We start from the raw sequence: 18,852 nt of genomic DNA, 5'->3' as shown, positions 1-18,852 counted from the left end.
TTCAGTAAGTTATGTAACCTGAAGACACATCAGCGTATCCACACAGGAGAAAAACCTTTTCACTGTAAAGAGTGTGGAAGTTTCAGTCATTTAGGTGACCTAAAGAAACACCTGCGTATCCACACAGGAGAAAAACCTTTCTACTGTAAACAGTGTGACAAGAGTTTCAGTAAGTTATGTAACCTGAAGACACATCAGCGTATCCACACAGGAGAAAAACCTTTTCACTGTAAAGAGTGTGGCAAGAGTTTCAGTCATTTAGGTGACCTAAAGAAACACCTGCGTATCCACACTGGAGAAAAACCTTTTCTCTGTAAAGAGTGTGACAAGAGTTTTAGTCAGTTAGGGGACCTGATGACACACCAGCGTATCCACACTGGAGAAAAACCTTTTCACTGTAAACAGTGTGACAAGAGTTTCAGTGCGTTAGGTACCCTGAAGATACATCAGCGTATCCACACAGGAGAAAAACCTTTTTACTGTAAAGAGTGTGACAAGAGTTTCAGTGCGTTAGGTACCCTGAAGATACACCAGCGTAGACACACAGGAGAAAAGCCTTTTCACTGTAAAGAGTGTGACAAGAGTTTCAGTACGTTGAGTAACCTGAAGACACATCAGCGTATCCACACAGGAGGAAAACCTTTCTATTGTAAACAGTGTGACAAGAGTTTCAGTGCGTTAGGTACCCTGAAGAAACACCAGCGTATCCACACTGGACAAAAACCTTTTCACTGTAAACAGTGAAAACCACCATCTGCCATCTGCGGTGTTAGCAGATGGCAGATGGTGGGCCCCACCTCGGCAAATTTATATGGGACCCAAGTGGGAAACACCTGGGCTAGCCCACGTGGGCATGTCCGCGGTTTCCACAAGGGTCCCGCGTGGGTTAGCCCACGTGGGCTCTGAGTGGGTTCTACATGGGCCCTGGGTGGGCCCCACCTTGGCTAATTTATATGGGACCCAAGTGGGAACAACTTGGGCTAGCCCATCTACACAATATTTGTTATTCCTCCAATCTCCTATTGCTACCACTGGGGCGGCATAGCTCAGGGGTAGAGAAACCGTTATTAGAGCACGAAGGGTTCCCGAAGGGTTCCCAGTTCGAATCCGGGCTCCCCCTGAGTTAATGTCGTATATTAAGCTGTTGTTAATAACTAGGCTACAGTTGGTTGGTAAAGTTCAGGTGGAAATATTTAAAGGAATTGTGTTTTTGCCTAAGCCATCATGAACAGAAAAAAATTTAAAAAGTTAACTAAAAAATAAGGGGAAAAAACTAAAAGAGGCTTTACAAAAAATAGAGAGAAAATACAGTATATATGGGAACTACGTGGGTCAGCCCACTTCCACCCCATGCCCAGCTAGCCCACATGTAGCCCATGCAGGAACCACGTGGGCCAGCCCACGTCCATGCCATGCCCAGCTAGCCCACATGTAGTCCATGTGGATACCACAAGGGGAAGCCCACTTCCAACCCCTGCCCAGTTAGCCCACATGTAGCCCATGCAGGAACCATGTGGGCAAGCCCACTTCCAACCCATGCCCAGTTAGCCCACATGTAGCCCATGCAGGAACCACGTGGGCCAGCCCACGTCCATGCCATGCCCAGCTAGCCCACATGTAGTCCATGTGGATACCACAAGGGGAAGCCCACTTCCAACCCCTGCCCAGTTAGCCCACATGTAGCCCATGCAGGAACCATGTGGGCAAGCCCACTTCCAACCCATGCCCAGTTAGCCCACATGTAGCCCATGCAGGAACCATGTGGGGAAGCCCGCTTCCAACCCATGCCCAGTTAGCCTACATGTAGCCCATGCGGGAACCACGTGGGGAAGCCCACTTCCAACCCATGCACAGCTAGCCCACATGTAGCCCATGCGGGAACCACGTGGGCCAACCCACTTCCATCCCACGCCCAGTTAGCCCACATGTAGCCCATGCAGGAACCATGTGGGGAAGCCCGCTTCCAACCCATGCCCAGTTAGCCTAAATGTAGCCCATGCGGGGAACCACGTGGGGAAGCCCACTTCCAACCCATGCACAGCTAGCCCACATGTAGCCCATGCGGGAACCACGTGGGCCAGCCCACTTCCATCCCACGCCCAGTTAGCCCACATGTAGCCCATGCAGGAACCATGTGGGGAAGCCCGCTTCCAACCCATGCCCAGTTATCCCACATGTAGCCCACGTGGGTCCCATGTAATTTGCCCACTTCAAGCCCATGCCCACGTGGTACCCAAGTAGCCCACCTCGTACCCATGCGGGACCCATGTGGGCGTGCTGGCTGGGTAAGATCTGGTTGTCCCAGAGGTAAAATGGTCCTTTAAGATATACAAGATGTTAAGATATACAGGTACTTGGATTCTTCAATTTGTGCAGAAGCTATACAGTAGAAGCCATGCTACACACTGACTAGGCCTGTCCCGAAAAAATAATCGCAATTACTTGACATAATCGTGATTATTTTTCATAATCGTCAAAATCGTTTCCATGTTGAAAAATGCTCATATATTTATAAAAAAAGTAAAAAATTGTGGAATGATATCATCACAACGCGTCGCATCGCGACGCGTTGTGAGCAATTAATATAATGAATCTAATATTGATTGGTAAATAAAGAGTGCTGTGTTACTGTTAGGTATTTGTACTGTAAGGAGAGTGAATGAGATGAACAGACAGGGGAAAGAACGGATCAATAAAACAACAACAAACTAGCAGGAAAGGGCCGAACTGGGAGGAGGCCAAGAGCTAGAAAAGCTGCATGGTTACAAGCAGTGGTGTAAAGTAACTAAGTACTTTTACTTAAGTACTGTAGGCCTACTTAAGAACAGTTTTGAGGTATTTGTACTTTACTTGAGTATTTCCAAATTCCAATACTTTTACTTCTACTCCACTACATCTGGGATCCAAATGTAGTACTTTTACTCCACTACATTTATTTGAAAACTATAATTGCTAGTTACTTTGCTGATATAAATTATAATATGATAAAACATACATAAGCCATTTTAGCCCTATTTTATACCGCGCCTATTTGAAAATAGCCGATCTACGAGCTCACAACGCGTCGCAATGCGACGCGTCGTAGATCTGTTGTAGATCTGGTTGCTTATAGATCTGCTATTTCCTTTTACTTTTAGTACTTTAAAGGAGTAGTTCATCCCCAAAATGAAAATGTTTCTATTGATCACCCTCGCCATGGAGACTTGAGTTCAATAATATCTTTTTGTATTCATCGTATTCCTAAGACAAAATGTGATTATAGTAAATTTACCCCCATTGATTCCGGATGGGGACCCAAATACTTTTGGGTTCCCATCCGGAATCAATGGGGGTAAATTTATTGTTACACATATTGTCTTAGGAAAGTGACAAAAAACGAAAAATATTATTGAACTCAAGTCTCCATGGTGTGAGTAATCAATAGAAAAAAAGTCATTTTGGGGGTGAACTACTCCTTTAAGTACATTTTGATGCCAATACTTTTGTACTTTTACTCAAGTACATTTTGAATGCTGGACTTCTACAATGCAGTATTGATACTTTCACTTAAATAGAAAAATGTAAATACTTTTTTCCACCACTGGTTACAAGCTCGCAAATAGAACCCCTCCCCCTTTACCAGAGCAAACATGGTAGGTTCCATGGTGTAATGGTTAGCACTCAGGACTCTGAATCCTGCGATCCGAGTTCAAATCTCGGTGGGACCTGTGGTTTTTTGTGGTCGGCCAGAAGTGACTCGCGTCACGGATCAGATCTGTCACAGCAAAGTTATTATAACAACAGAGTGGCAGAGAGTAGAAAGAGCTGGGCTGTCAACTTTGACCTACTAACAGCAGACATCTGCTTTACTCTCTCCTGCTGTCCGAGTCGGGCGGTCTGACAGGGGCGTCACACCAAATTCTGGGCCCTGGGTACAAGAATTCACTGCGGGCCCCCATGAATGTTAACTATTGAAAAATAGCAGATCTACAAGCTCACAGCGCGGCACCGAGTGCCGCGCTGCGAGCTTGTAGATCTGCTATTTTTGAAAAAATTTTGAAAATGTGTGCAAGAAACCTATGTTTCCTTGTCAGTGGTGCTCAAACGTTTTCATGTTAAGGACCCCCAAGATGATATGTATTTGGCCACGGACCCCCATCTCAAAATATTTAGTTCCAGGGACCCCCAAAGAGCAAGATTTGAGTTACAAATGTCCGCTTAAAAAATACATATATTCAAAGATTTGCACACATGTTCACGACTTCTCAAAAATAGCAGATCTACAAGCTTGCAGCGCGGCACTCGGTGCCGCGCTGTGAGCTTGTATATCTGCTATTTTTCAATAGTTGCTAGTGCCCCTCCACCTTGGGCCCTAGTAACTCAGTCCCACTTTCCTCCCCCTTGTGACGCCCCTGCTGACAGTGACACTACACACACACACACACGCACGCACGCACGCACGCACGCACGCACGCACACACACACACACCATGAAAACAACCATGAATGGAGGTTTGAAAGCGAACATTTGTAACTCAAATATTTGCTTCTGGGTGGTCCCTGGAACATCATATTTTGAGATGGGGGGGGGGGGGGGTCCGCGGCCAAATACATGCAATATTGGGGGTCCTTGACATGAAAAGGTTTGAGAACCGCTGATTTAGAAGAAGGATTTAGAAGACATTTATATCTGATCAAAGACTTGCACAAAATTTTTTTTTTAAGGCATAAAATAATGGTCAAAGTGGTTAAAATCTAAAGTGACACAGATTTGCCTTCTCGGTCTAAATGGCTAAATAAAACAAGCTTTTCTCCAGGGAAACATTTCTGGTGAACTTTTCAAATCGGTCTGTGCGAAACAAGTTCACCTCGAACAAGTTTCAAACGACCAAGAGTTGATTTTCATACTGTACTGAGAAGAATAGAAAAGTGCCGTGACCCCCAAAATATTTATATTTTAACCAGGGACCCCCCCACCCTACAAGCACTAAGAGTTGAGGCATTACATTTTACAACGCAGTTCTATTATGAAACACGGTTCTATCATTATGACAACGCCGAGGCGTTGTGAGCAATGTAGATCGGCTATTTTCACAATTTCTGCATCTACTATTTGACAATTTGACCAGTGTTTAATTTGTCATTTTAGAGGTATTAAAAAGTCATTAAACTCTCACTTTAGAAATGTGCAGATACCCTCTATACACTTACACTTTATGTTGGTTTATTTACTGTTTAGTTTATTTTACCCCCCCAAAATAATTTGGGGACCCCCCTGGGGGTCCCGACCCACAGGTTGAGAACCACTGGAATAGAAATGTGCGCCTGGCCTAGGGGTGAGCGATATGGAAAAATACAATATCACAATATTTTCCCAAGCTGTATCACGATACACAATTTTATCACGATTCTTTTTTCAAGTTGTTTTTTATGGATATTTTTCAAGTTACTTGACAAAAACTAGACTCTCTGGGTTCCTTTTGGGAGGTCTAAATTGAACTTTACAAGTATGTAACTCTGACAGTATACAAATGAAACCAAATTTGGTTTCATTTGTATACTGTCAGAGTTAAGTGGACTGGACAGTGGACACCTTGACATTTTAAAGTTTGAGAACTACTGATTTAGACCAAGATGCAGGTTTAAATTGAATTCTGCAATGAATCTCTGTATTAATGATTAAACAGGATTTTTTTACAAGGCTCCCTCAATTGTATCACGACATACACGATACCTCTGAAAAGGCATATCGTGGAGACATTGTATCGTCTCAACGATAAGTCTCACCATATCGCCCACCCCTAGCCTGGCCGCAAGGTATTTAAAATCCCAAACAGCGTGGTATGGTCTGACCCGTTAACTGTAATTTTCCTCTCGACTACGTGCCCACTCATCCTGCCTGGTCCCCCGTCAGTAAACCTATAGGCCCGGAGTCGCAGCATGACTTATTCATGTCTCTGTGAGACTGCAGGAAACTGGAGATCCGGGAGGATCCATTCTGGCTCACAGTGTGTCACTCAACCACGCACTGGTAAAACGAACACACAAAGGGATGAAGCCAAGCTGGTGCTACTAGGACGTTGGTTTGTTTGTGTGCGCGTTGGGGATGGGACGATATGTACATTTCATATCACCATTATTGTGACCATTATCCTGGGGTGGAACATTTGCCAAAAAAATAGCAGATCTACAAGCTCACACTATTATTGTGACAAAATAAATCGTAATTTACGATATTATCGCGATAATCAAAATCCATTATCCTGGGGCGGAACATTTGCTAAAAAAATTGCCGATCTACAAGCTCACAATGCGTCGCGTTGCAACGCGTTGTGAGAATGTAGATCGGCTATTTTTTGGCAAAGACATTTCATAAAGTGAAAAAAAGACTGTATCAAGTACGTATATTATAGGTACCTTTTATCAATTATAGGGGGTTTAAGTGGTACAGGATATGCAGCTCGGCAAATAAAAGGTGAATTGATCCCAGTGCATGACGGAGGATGATATCACGATAAATTAAATCTCCACAATACGATTATTGTGAGTGTTTTTTATCACGATAAACAATAACATTGCGTATCGTCCCATCCCTAGTGTGTGTGTGTGTGTGTGTGTGTGTGCGTGCGTGCGTGCGTGAGAGTATGTGTACTACATGCCTATGTCCGCACATGACGGTATATACATGTCAGTATTATGTGTAATTGTGTCCACACACACTTATTCCAGAGTGCACGTGGCCTTGCGCTACTGTGTGTGACGTAGAGAGATGTCTGTTAGCGATGATTCAATGAGTCAATGAGCTAAATATAACGCTGCTATCAGTCCTGCAATAGTTCAACAAACTCTGGTCCGCTCACCAGCCAGCTTCTCTTCCTCTCAGGACCAATATCTCATTGTTCTCACAACAGGGGCCGGACAGAAGAGTTACAGAAATTCACACAAACCTACACGTACACTTACACACACAGGGACGTGCAGAGAATGTTTGAGAGGCAGGAGCTGAAATTTCTAAGAGGGCCTTCTGGTGAAAATATCGAAAAAAGCAGATATCCAAGCTCACAACACGTCGTGCTGCGACGCATTGTGAGCTTGGAGTTTGGCTATTTCCGATGCTTGATTTCTACACAGAGAGGGCAATTACTTCAACATAAGATGCATTCAAGTTCAGGAGAGTTTGGACAAGGCAATTCTCTTGAATGCTGCCTTCAAGTATGACATGGAAAGGAGTGCATTTGCATTTCTTTCACCATAGTGAAAACTGCATTCCATGGTCTGGAGAGGGCACTTTTTTACCGACGGATAAAAGGGCAAGGGCTCAAGCCCCCTTTGATGTCTATGTGTGCACGTGCCTGCCTACTCGCACGCACGCACGCACGCACGCACGCACGCACGCACGCACGCACGCACGCACGCACGCACGCACGCACGCACGCACGCACGCACGCACGCACGCACGCACGCACGCACGCACGCACGCACGCACGCACGCACACACACACACACACACACACACACACACACACACACACACACACACACACACACAAAAGGCAGAACCCTATTTTAAGGGGCATGAGAACTTCCTCTAGCCGCCACTTGCATTTCCAGTATTTCCATGTTGGTATTTTATGTCCCACCTGCATGCTGACTCTGTCAGACACAGTAAAACATCTGGATGAATGCATCATACTAGACCAGCTGCGGTCTTCTCTTTCATTCGTTATGTCCGCCAGTACCAGTATGGTGTTGGCGTGTGAGTGCTAATCTTGCAAAATACCATATTTCTTAGCCACGCTGCCCGCAAGCCAAGGACCTCAATTCCAGAATATCTTTCAAAATGTTCAACAACAACTATAGCCATGTTTCCATAAGCTTATTCGAAAATACTGTAGGAAGCGAATTATCAGAAATTCGCATTAAGACAAAGGGAATTTAGCCTGTTTCCACTTGCGGGTGTCATTCGAATTAGCGACGGTCGCATGAGTTGATCGGGCTGATTTTTTCAGACCGAACCGAGACGTGAGCAGTGAGCACTGCACATCTGACTGCTGTGACTCGATCGCTGCACAATGCACACTCATCCTGCAAGTTTCAGCGTCCGATTTCCGATATTATCGCGATAATCAAAATCCATTATCCTTGTCAAAAAATAGCAGATCTACAAGCACACAACGCATCGCGTTGCAATGCGTTGTGAGCTTGTAGATCGGCTATTTTTTGGCAAAGACATTTGATGGAGAGTGACAAAAGACTGTATCAAGTACGTATATAAGTATATTTTACCAATTCTAGAGGGTTTAAGTGGTACCGGACATGCAGCTCGGCAAATAAAAGGTGAATTGATCCCAGTGCATGACGGAGGACGATATCACGATTAATTAAATCTCCACGATACGATCATCGTGAGTGTTTTTTATCACGATAAACGATAATATCACATATCGTCCCATCCCTAGTTGCTAATCTTGCAAAATACCATATTTCTTAGCCACACTGCCAGCAAGCCAAGGACCTCAATTCCAGAATATGTTTCAAAATGTTCAACAACAACTATGTCATTTTTGTCAAGTGCAGTGCAATCGTCCCTCTGTCTAGGCCTAGGGGAGGCCATACATGGGCAACTAGAGGCCCGGGGGAAACAATATCGTTTGCCACTATAGTTGTGGTTATAGTTGTGGTGAATGCCTCCTGGCAGGGATCTGATTCTGAAGGCATGCTTTTGCCTTTATCCAAGTCAAACCGTTATCAGTGTTTTAACCCATTTAGGCCTAGAATTATTTAATGCTTTAACTATTGAAAAATAGCAGATCTACAAGCTGGCACTGAGTGCCGCTCTGTGAGCTTGTAGATCTGCTATTTTTTAATAGTTAAAGGGGAAGACCACCCATTTTCAATATTGAAATATGTCATTAATATACCTTAGAGGAGTTGTGTGGAAATAGAAAAAAGTTCCCCCCCTTCTGTGTTGCCTAGAACTGGAGGATTAATTTGGGGGTTTGTATTGTAAAGTACAACGGTGTGATGTCATCACATTGACACAAAGAAACAAAGAGTGTTTGTGTGTGCGTGTTACCTTGATCTGTTGTCTGCACAGCATGGCCAGCTCCCTCATGTCCCTGAAGGGTTGCAGTAGAAACTGGTAGAGTTGTGTGGAAGCCTCCAGCAGCTCTGAATACGCTGCGTCCTCCTCTTCATAGACCTCCAACAGCTCCACCATGCTCTCCATGGCACGGTGCTTCTCCAGCAGCTACAACACGCACACACGCACGCACACACGCACGCACAGAGAGAGAGAGAGAGAGAGAGAGAGAGAGAGAGAGAGAGAGAGAGAGAGAGAGAGAGAGAGAGAGAGAGAGAGAGAGAGAATTAGAGTCTGTGTATTTGATAGGTATTTTTCCATTTTTCTTTATTAGTGTGGTTGGTTATTAGTATGTTTGCCCAGCAGTACTAGTGCTACTTTATTTTTTTTATTATTTCATTTATTTATAGATACACTTTTATCCAGACTATAAATCACAGACTGTAAAGAATTTGGACGGTGGGAAGCCATTGGTTTCTATGCTACGAAAATGACGCTCTTTTTGTCCCTTGTATGGGTGCCGCTATCATTGTAAGAAAAAAAGAATTTACCATATCTTCACAAAATGCATATCATGGTGATTGAAACAAGGCTTTAAACTAGCGACAGGAACCATAAAGTGTTTATGACACTGTTTATTAAGGTAAGAAAATCAAATGTAAAAGTTGGAGGGGAAATGAATGGAATCCTGGAAAGAGTTTGAAGTTACAATGGGTATGTACTACATAGTTTCATTTACGCCCAGTGTAATTTGTTCATTTTCAGCTGGTGTTCAACTTATCCCAAACCAAATATGACCTGTGACTTCCATTCTATGTGGTTCTTATTTTGAACATCCACTGCAGTATTATAGTATTGTAGTTACATAGTCATAGTAAGTGTTCTATATTAAGAGTATTATAGTATTGTAGTTACATAGTCATAGTAAGTGTTCTATATTAAGAGTATTATAGTATTGTAGTTACATAGTCATAGTAAGTGTTCTATATTAAGAGTATTATAGTATTGTAGTTACATAGTCATAGTAAGTGTTCTATATTAAGAGTAGGCTTTTTCCCCAAAGGAAAGTCCTTCGAGCCGGATTTGAACCAGCGACCTAAGGATGCCAGTCATCAGCCACTACAGTCCTCCGCTCTACCAACTGAGCTATCGAAGGGAGCTGGTCAGTCATTAATGTGGGCCATATTTGGGCCACCGTTTTGACATCTTTGAATAGCAAAGATATCCTGTCTACAAACATTGTCACATTGTAACACATGAGCTTGTAGATCATGATTGTTATTTTTGCCGCGTGTTCACCTATGACATGCCCAGAATAGGGTTCATGTGGTTAAACATGCTCTCTCTTTTTTTGGAGTGGTGAAAGCACTCCCAATAGACAGGTATGTCTGTGGGTGGCTGGCTATGTGGCTGGCTGGCTGGCTGGCTATGTCTGTAGCCTGGCAATACCTCTAGTGGCCACACACAACACACATGTTAAAGGAGGGGTGCTGTTTAGCAGGCCAGGCACACTCAACACGCACGCACGCACGCACGCACGCACACACATGGTATAGCTGCTCAGATTCACCACTCCACTTCGAACCGAGGTTTGATTTTTCCCTTTTTTTTAGCAAGTTCTCCCCCCCAAAAAAACATGTATTGTGAGTTCAATTCTACGTGGTTCTTCTTATTTTGAACTATCTAGGCTATTACAGTGTAGTTACATAGTAATAGTAACTGTTGTATAATAGGAGTAGCATTTCCCCCAAAAGCAACTCCTTCGAGCCGGATTTGAACCAGCGACCTAAGGATGTCAGTCATTAACCACTACAGTCCTCCGCTCTACCAACTGAGCTATCGAAGGGGGCCATTTACACCCTTTTGCAGTCCACATTTGGCCTGTGGGCCACCTGTTTGACACCCCTGAATAGCAGAAATATCCTGTCTACAAACATGTTGTAACGTGAGCTTGTAGATCTGCTATTTATTGTGGTTGCCTAACAAGTCAACCAGACTATATAGTAGGGTCTCAACCTGAGGTTCTGTGACCATCCTCTGGGAAGGATGGTTTGATGATTGATTTGACCTCTATGGACAGTGCACTTTATAAAAGATTTAGCCCCCAGGTCCCTCGCAGAAATGCCAGCAAAATGTTTGACAGCTAGGGTAATTTTCAGTCTCATTCACTTACAATACACTACACTATAAAGGCAAAAATGACTCCTAAAAAATCTGCTTTAAGTGGGATGTGAGGGGTAAAAATAGGGGTATTTAATTATTCTGAATCCATTGGAAGCATTTGTTTTGCATGAAAAACATTCCTTGGACTAAGAACGGCCAACAAATCTATGGTTTAGTGATGAGTCATCAATTGTCACAGTCTTTTGGGGTCCATTCCTTGGGCTTTTGGGGCCCAAGGAATGTTTTTCATGCAAAACAAATGCTTCCAATGGATTCAGAATAATTAAACACCCCTATTTTGACCCCTCACATCCCACTTAAAGCAGATTTTTTAGGAGTCATTTTTGCCTTTATAGTGTAGTGTATTGTAAGTGAATGAGACTGAAAATTACCCTAGCTGTCAAACATTTTGCTGGCATTTCTGCAAGGGACCTGGGGGCTAGATCTTTTATTAAGGGTCCATAGAGGTCAAATCAATCATCAAACCATCCTTCCCAGAGGATGGTCACAGAACCTCAGGTTGAGACCCTACTATATAGTACTTTCTTTCCGGATAAACTTTATTTTGCCACGCTACTCCTCCCAGTTTTGGTGGCACGCGCTTGGGCCAAATGTCAAATCGTATATCATATACGTTATATAGTTTAATTTACATTCATTTATTCGTGAATTAATGTTCTCCTTTGACTTGAACGGGAAGGTGCGCCCAGTGTAATTTGTTCATTTTAAGCTGTTGTTCAATTTATCCCAAACCAAATGACCTGTGACTTCCATTCTGTGTAGTTCTTATTCTGAACATCCACTGCAGTATTATAGTTACTATTGTAGTCGTAGTGTTCTATATTAAGAGTAACTTTATCTCCAAAGGAAACTCCTTCGAGCCGGATTTGAACCAGCGACCTAAGGATGTCAGTCATCAGCCACTACAGTCCTCCGCTCTACCAACTGAGCTATCGAAGGGAGCTGGTCAGTCATTAATGTGGGCCATATTTGGGCCACCGTTTTGACATCTTTGAATAGCAAAGATATCCTGTCTACAAACATTGTCACATTGTAACACATGAGCTTGTAGATCATGATTGTTATTTTTGCCGCGTGTTCACCTATGACATGCCCAGAATAGGGTTCATGTGGTTAAACATGCTCTCTCTTTTCCCCCCCTTTTTTTTTGCAAGTTCTCCCCCCAAAAACATGTATTGTAACAGGGGTTGACACTAAGGTCTCAGAGGCACTTGCCCGTCGGGCAAGTACAGATCATGTTCTACTTGCCCACTTGCCCGAAAAGTAAATCGTCCATTATAATTACGGCACAATTTAACACTTATTTCTTTCTTTCTGGGGCTGTGTGATAAAAAATGTCATACCTCAACTCCTCCAAATCTAAATACCTACTAAGATTGGGTTCACACACTTATTTTATATTTTTAAGTCTAGCAGTTGTCAGTCTAGCAGAAACCAACACATTATAGGTAAACAATGCTCTTATTTTACATTCCACAGACCAGAAGACAGAGCGCTCTGGCCACGTTCAGGCGTTCAGACAGATATCTTGTGTTGTGTTTATAGACGGTTGCGTCCCCTCTTAAATGAGCACTTGCCCAGTCGGGCAACCTGAAAGCGAACTCCACCTGCCCTAAAGTTTTATCTACTTGCCGGGGGCAGGTGGGCAAGCCTTAGTGTCAATGCCTGTGTAAGTTCCATTCTATGTGGTTCTTCTTATTTTGAACTATCTAGGCTGTAGCTGCCGCCATTGACAGTTATTTAGGAATGTATTTGTTATTTTCTAAGTTGTTAATGTTTATTATTCTGCTCAAAAGTAATGTGCCGGAAGTTGCCATTCTACGTCTATTCCGGCTGCCTTGCCATATATGGTGTGGGCGCGTGGTGATTTTCCGATGGCCTTAAAGTCCGAGAGACTTAAAGTCCGAAAGGCTGTTCAATTTAGTAGCCTATGAGAGCGGAGACACACACACAGGGGGAGAGAAAGAAGAGGAGAGTGGAGAGGGAGTCAGCCGACACGCAGCATGTGATGTTTAAGATGTTAAACTTGGTCACACTCACACATAGGTTTGAGTGATTACTTGTTTGATGTGAAAGCATGATGGATAAAGACCTGGATGTTACCCCTTATTGTGTGATTCAGGTTGGATCCAGTCAATTTGAAGAAATAATAATCCAGCGTTTACTTGAGGTGACGTTTTCATTCACAACTTCTTGGCTAAAAATCCATTCTATATAGCCTATATGTCATTGTATAGCCTAGTTTAAACTAAGGGAGCTGCTCGACTCTTTTCAGACCAGCAGCTGACAGGAGTGAGTGCGAGAGCTTAATTGAAATGACCTACATAATAATATGCGCAGTGAACTTGAATTATATAATTAATTATTTGGAAGCAGGTGTGTAAAGATTCTAATCTATAAACACCTCAAATAGCTTTTATACTTTTTTGTAAGTGAGATTTGGCCTTATATATTGATATGTGCTCAGATGTGGCTATTTATTTGCTGGCTTTTAGGCTAATTAATTAATTATTTCAATCATGCCAACCTCTGCACATGAGGGGGGGGGGGCTCTCTCTCTCTCTCTACTCTGGGACATCGGATTCGGAGCTCCGTGCCGTCGGACTTTCAGGCCATCGGAATATCGAGATTTTGCCATATGGGGCGCCAGGTAATGGCTCCCCAGCAGCTCAGTGTGGTGCACACGTCCGTGCGGACGGACGGACGGACGGACGGACGGACGGACGGACGGACGGACGGACGGACGGACGGACGGACGGACGGACGTGTGTTTGTTGGCAGCATGGCGCTGGCAAAGTTTGGGACAAGTCTGTGTACTCTTTGGACATCTCGCTACCTTCATTGTCATGGATGCAGCCAGTGAGGTAAATGAGTTGTTTGTATTTGTCTGTTGTATTATCATTTCCTTATGTTTATGAGTTACCTGTTAAGCTTTATGTTCTATTATTTACTTTGTCTTGTATTTATGCTTTATTTACAGTTTTACGTTGGTTTTGGACACATGCAAGACTTGTGCTTTAATAAACCACCAGTCATCAGAACAACCTGACTCGTTTTTGAATCAATGAAGGCAGTGAAAGTAAAACTCAATGCATCGAGCCGATCCACTGGCAACTCAACTCAACCTGCGTGGAGGTCTTCCAGACGGCACAGCAGTCGCTACTCATCTGGCAGGCAGGAGCCCTGCTGCCGAACCGGGACCAAGCGACGCCCTCGCGGGCCGTTTTCAACTCGGCACTCGCCGACAACGGAGCTGTACAGTGGACGATCAAAGCCCGCTTCTCGCCCAAAGTGCACAGTGAGCCACGCTACTTCGCCAGCTAAAGACAGCTGTTTGTTCAATAAGAAGACGCCTAAGGTTAGTGCACAGACTCTGCACAGTTCAACGCAAAGAAGGAACTGACTGTGGTGCTAACATGTGCATTCAAGAGACATTCCTTCAAGTAAAGAGAAAAATCACATTGTTATGCAAATTAGTCATGAATGAGCAAATGGGATTTATTCACAGCCTAGTTTGTTTTGGTCTTGAAAGTGTTGAATAACGTGTAAAGTGAATTAAATGCAAGGTTAATTTGACATGGGACTAATGGTTTAAAGTGTATGGTGTATAAGTTAAGTTGTGTGGGTTAAAAGTAAAGATGTCAAAAGTAAACTCTAGCAAGTGAGTAAGGACATTTAAGTTAAGAACCTGCACAAGTAAAGGCACCAAAGTTAAAGAACCAGTCCTAAAATGGAACCAATTAAAGAGTTAAAGGAAAGTTTGCAACCCGAAAGATCAAGGGTTTTGTTATTCAAGTTTGATTATGTTTATGATCACTGGAAAGTCCAAGCAAAAATAACCAAAAAGGGTGTCCTTAACCAGGCTCCAAATTGAACATTTGAGAAGAGAAGTCAAGGCTCTTGAAAGGTACTTTAAAGAATTAGAAAAGGGAATTTACAATGAATATTGTGAAGTTGAAACTCCAACCTGTGACCTGCAATGCAGGCTTGACAAGTGTAAGAAAGTCACAAAGTATATTGTACAGACTGCTCAGGTCCACATTGATGGGACTGATGAGGATTCTGAACGGCCTGAGGAGAAGGAAGCTGCAGCCATATTGGCAGTTCTGCGGAGGGTGGCAGAGCAGGAGCAGCGACAAAGGGAGCTGGATCAGATGAAAGCGGAGTACCTTGCAAGAGAACGCGCTATGTATGTGGAGCGGCCCTGGGCCTGGAGGGCCTGATAACATTTACATCAAATATCTAAATATTGAATGAAGCAAATTAAAAACTGTTCAGGGTGTTCATAAAAGCCTGATTAGACGATAAAATGACCAAAAGTTTTTTTTGAAAGTGAAATATCCCTTTAAGCTGATCTACATTGCTCACAACGCCTCACAACGCGAGGCGTTGTGAGCATGTAGATCTGCTATTTTCATACTAGAACCGTGTTATACAAAATGTAATGCCTCTACTCTTAGTGCTTGTAGGGTGGGTTAAAATATCATTATTTTGGGGGTCGTGGCCTGAAAAGGTTGAGAACCACTGATATACAGGATTCCCTGTCTCTCTTCACTGCTCTAAGAAAAGAGGAAACGCCTAAAGAATCGTCTTGTAAAAGAAAAGACCACAGACCAATGAGCTCATGTCTAAAAGCACCACCATATGCTGCTGATTCCCAAGAGAGCATACATAATGGGCAGTGTGCCATCTCTGTACCCTTTTTTCTAAAACACGCACACGTCACACACACGCACACACACACACAGGGGCGTCGCACCAAATTCTGGGCCCTGGGTACAAGGATTCACTGCGGGCCCCCCATGAATGTTAACTATTGAAAAATAGCAGATATACAAGCTCGCAGCGCGGCACCGAGTGCCGCGCTGCGAGCTTGTAGATCTGCTATTTTTGAAAAATTGTGAAAATGTGTGCAAGAAACCTGTTTCCATGTCAGTGGTGCTCAAACTTTTTCATGTGAAGAACCCCCAAGATGATATGTATTTGGCCACGGACCCCCATCTCAAAATATAGTAGCTAAATTTACTATGGCCCCTCCACCTTGGGCCCTAGTAACTCAGTGCCACTTTCCCCCCCCTTGTGACACCCCATGCACACACACACGCACACGCACACAAACACACACACACACACACACACACACGCACGCAAGCACACACACACGCACACCAAATAGCAGTTAAAGGTTGGGGAAAACTAGCGCAAATCCTTTAAGTATGAGTGTACAGTAAGTCACAGTCAGAGTCTCTCCACAGCTGGGCTACTGCTGCAGAGAGAATCAATATCCTCTCAGACTCAGCCATCAAGCTAGTACTGAGAACCCAAACAAATGGCTATTCAACGTACTAGCGGTTAGAACAGTGGGTCTGTGTGTCCAGCTAGCTAGCTGTAATCTCCATTCTCCAGTCATTATTATGTTGAGAGAAAAAAATATATATACTGGGGGCAAGTTATCTAGTGGGGAAAACGTTAATGTTACTGTCGCCAAATTAGTTAAATTTTGACCAGAGACGGACTGTATCAAATATGAGTGACTGACTATCATAGACCATACAGAGCCACCTCAGACAGTTTGTTTATTTTTGGACCACAATGCTTATGCTTATACGAGACGATTTTAAGAGGACCCAATTACTTCCGTGAATCGGGGGATGAGCGAGTGACGTCATGACTTTGTTAGGATAATATTAACCAACCAACAGCTGAGCGGATGTGTCCAAGGGTTTTGGCTTGTCTACTGGCAACTAGGGATGGAGCTCATTCATTTTTATTGATAATGAGCAGCTTATCGATCCTGCTTATTGTGCCAGGCTTTTATCGAGCCCACTATTGAGCGTTTTCCAATATTTTGTGGAAAGACGTGAGATGACAAATTCTGAACATAACTGGTATCTGTTTTTATTGGCCAGTTGTTGTGACTGAGTTTGTGGCTGACCACCTTCTATGAAGATGACAATTGACTAACGTAACACATATTATCATTAAAACAATCATTCATTAGTGTGCAATAAGTGTTGAATGACTTTATATTATGAATCGTGTAATCATTTCTTGATCGCCTCTTGTCTTGATTGTTTAACCCATTTAGGCCTGAACACATTATTACGCAATATTTTATGCTTTTAAATATTTTAAAAAATAGCAGATATACAAGCTCACAGCGCGGCACCAAGTGCCGCGCTGCGAGCTTGTAGATCTGCTATTTTTGAAAAATCTTGAAAATGTGTGCAAATCTTTGAATAGTTTGACCCGATTCTATAAGTGTCTTCTAAATCCTTCCTTCCTTCCTTCTTCTTTTTTTTCTTTTTTTTTCTTTTCTTTTTACTATGTTTCTGTCAGTGGTTCTCAAAATGTTTCATGCCAAGGACCCCCAAAACTACCTGTATTTGGCCACGGACCCCCATCTCAAAATATGTTGTTCCAGGGACCCCCCCCCCATCTCAAAATATTGTATCAGGGACCCACCAGAAGCAAATATTTGAGTTACAAATGTTCACTTTCAAAAAGATATATTCAAAGACTTGCCAAAAAATATATATATATATATGTAGGCCTATATATATATATATATATATATATATATATATATATATATCACGGTTTTTCAAAAATATTTTTCACTGGTTAAGGCATTCAATAATTCTAGGCCTAAATAACATGTTATCATGGGCCGCTATGCTCGATAACAAGCTTGATAAGCCCAAAGCTTATCGATACCAGGTACTCAATAAATCTGTTTTCAGATTATCGAGCTACCCTTGTTTCGAGCTCCATCCCTACTGGCAACATGAGCGCATTCAGATGAAACCACCTGAGACCTTGTATTTCCCAGTCCAAGATTCAAATGTGCATGTAAATGAAAGCCCTATACTTCATCATACAAAAGTGTCGCACAAAAGTAGTGAAAATAGCAGATCTGCAAGCGCACAACGCCTCGCACCGCAACGCGCTGTGCGCTTGTAGAACGGCTATTTTCACTATACTTTAAATAGTTTTTGATATAATTGAAGGGACGCGTTAGTTTATGCAGGACACAGGAGTCAACCCGCCCAGCTGTAGTCAGACGTCAGTCAGCTCTGTTCTCATTCCTCATTCTCATATCTGCCGGTCATTACGTCACATGACTGCCATACTCCAATCAAAGCTCTCAATCAGTAGGGAAGGCTCCTTTAAATACGGCTTGCTTTCTCTACCTATGCTTGGTTTCCGAAGCTTCGGAACATTCGCTGCTAGGTGCCTCCTCCACCCCAGCCTCCACCTTTGCACGATCAGTCTGGCTAAGCTCAAATACTTGTGATTGTCTGATTAAGTTACATGTCAATGTTGTTAAGCTCAAATACTGTGATTTTGACTAAGTTACATGTCAATGTATTAAAGGAGTAGTTCACCCCCAAAAATGACTTTTTTCTATTGATTACTCATGCCATGGAGACTCAAGTTCAATGATATGTTTTGTTTTTTGTCGCATTCCTAAGACAAAACATTTATTATAGTAAATGTACCACCATTGATTTCGGTTGGGGACCCAAATGAATTTGGTTCCCCATCAGGAATCAATGGGGGTACATTTATTGTAATCAAATTATTGTCTTAGGAATACGACAGAA

General features: G+C 43.0%; 1 protein-coding gene and 1 pseudogene across 2 annotated transcripts in view; one reads left to right on the top strand and one right to left on the bottom strand.

Annotated features, from left to right (window-relative positions):
• LOC308295416 (junction-mediating and -regulatory protein-like) overlaps nt 1-18,852 on the bottom strand; it is a 51,693-nt pseudogene that overhangs the window by 16,479 nt on the left and 16,362 nt on the right. Inside the window, exon 4 of the transcript in view lies at nt 9,056-9,229. The product of the transcript in view is annotated as a junction-mediating and -regulatory protein-like (transcript). The remainder of the gene's footprint in view (nt 1-9,055; nt 9,230-18,852) is intronic.
• Nucleotides 1-18,852, top strand: part of gstt1a (glutathione S-transferase theta 1a) — a 308,697-nt gene that overhangs the window by 279,225 nt on the left and 10,620 nt on the right. The window lies entirely within an intron of this gene.

The sequence above is a fragment of the Nannobrachium achirus genome, assembly GCF_963921795.1.
Source record: "Nannobrachium achirus genome assembly, chromosome: 12".
NCBI classification, from domain to species: domain Eukaryota; kingdom Metazoa; phylum Chordata; class Actinopteri; order Myctophiformes; family Myctophidae; genus Nannobrachium; species Nannobrachium achirus.
This window is presented reverse-complemented; position numbering and strand designations above follow the sequence as displayed.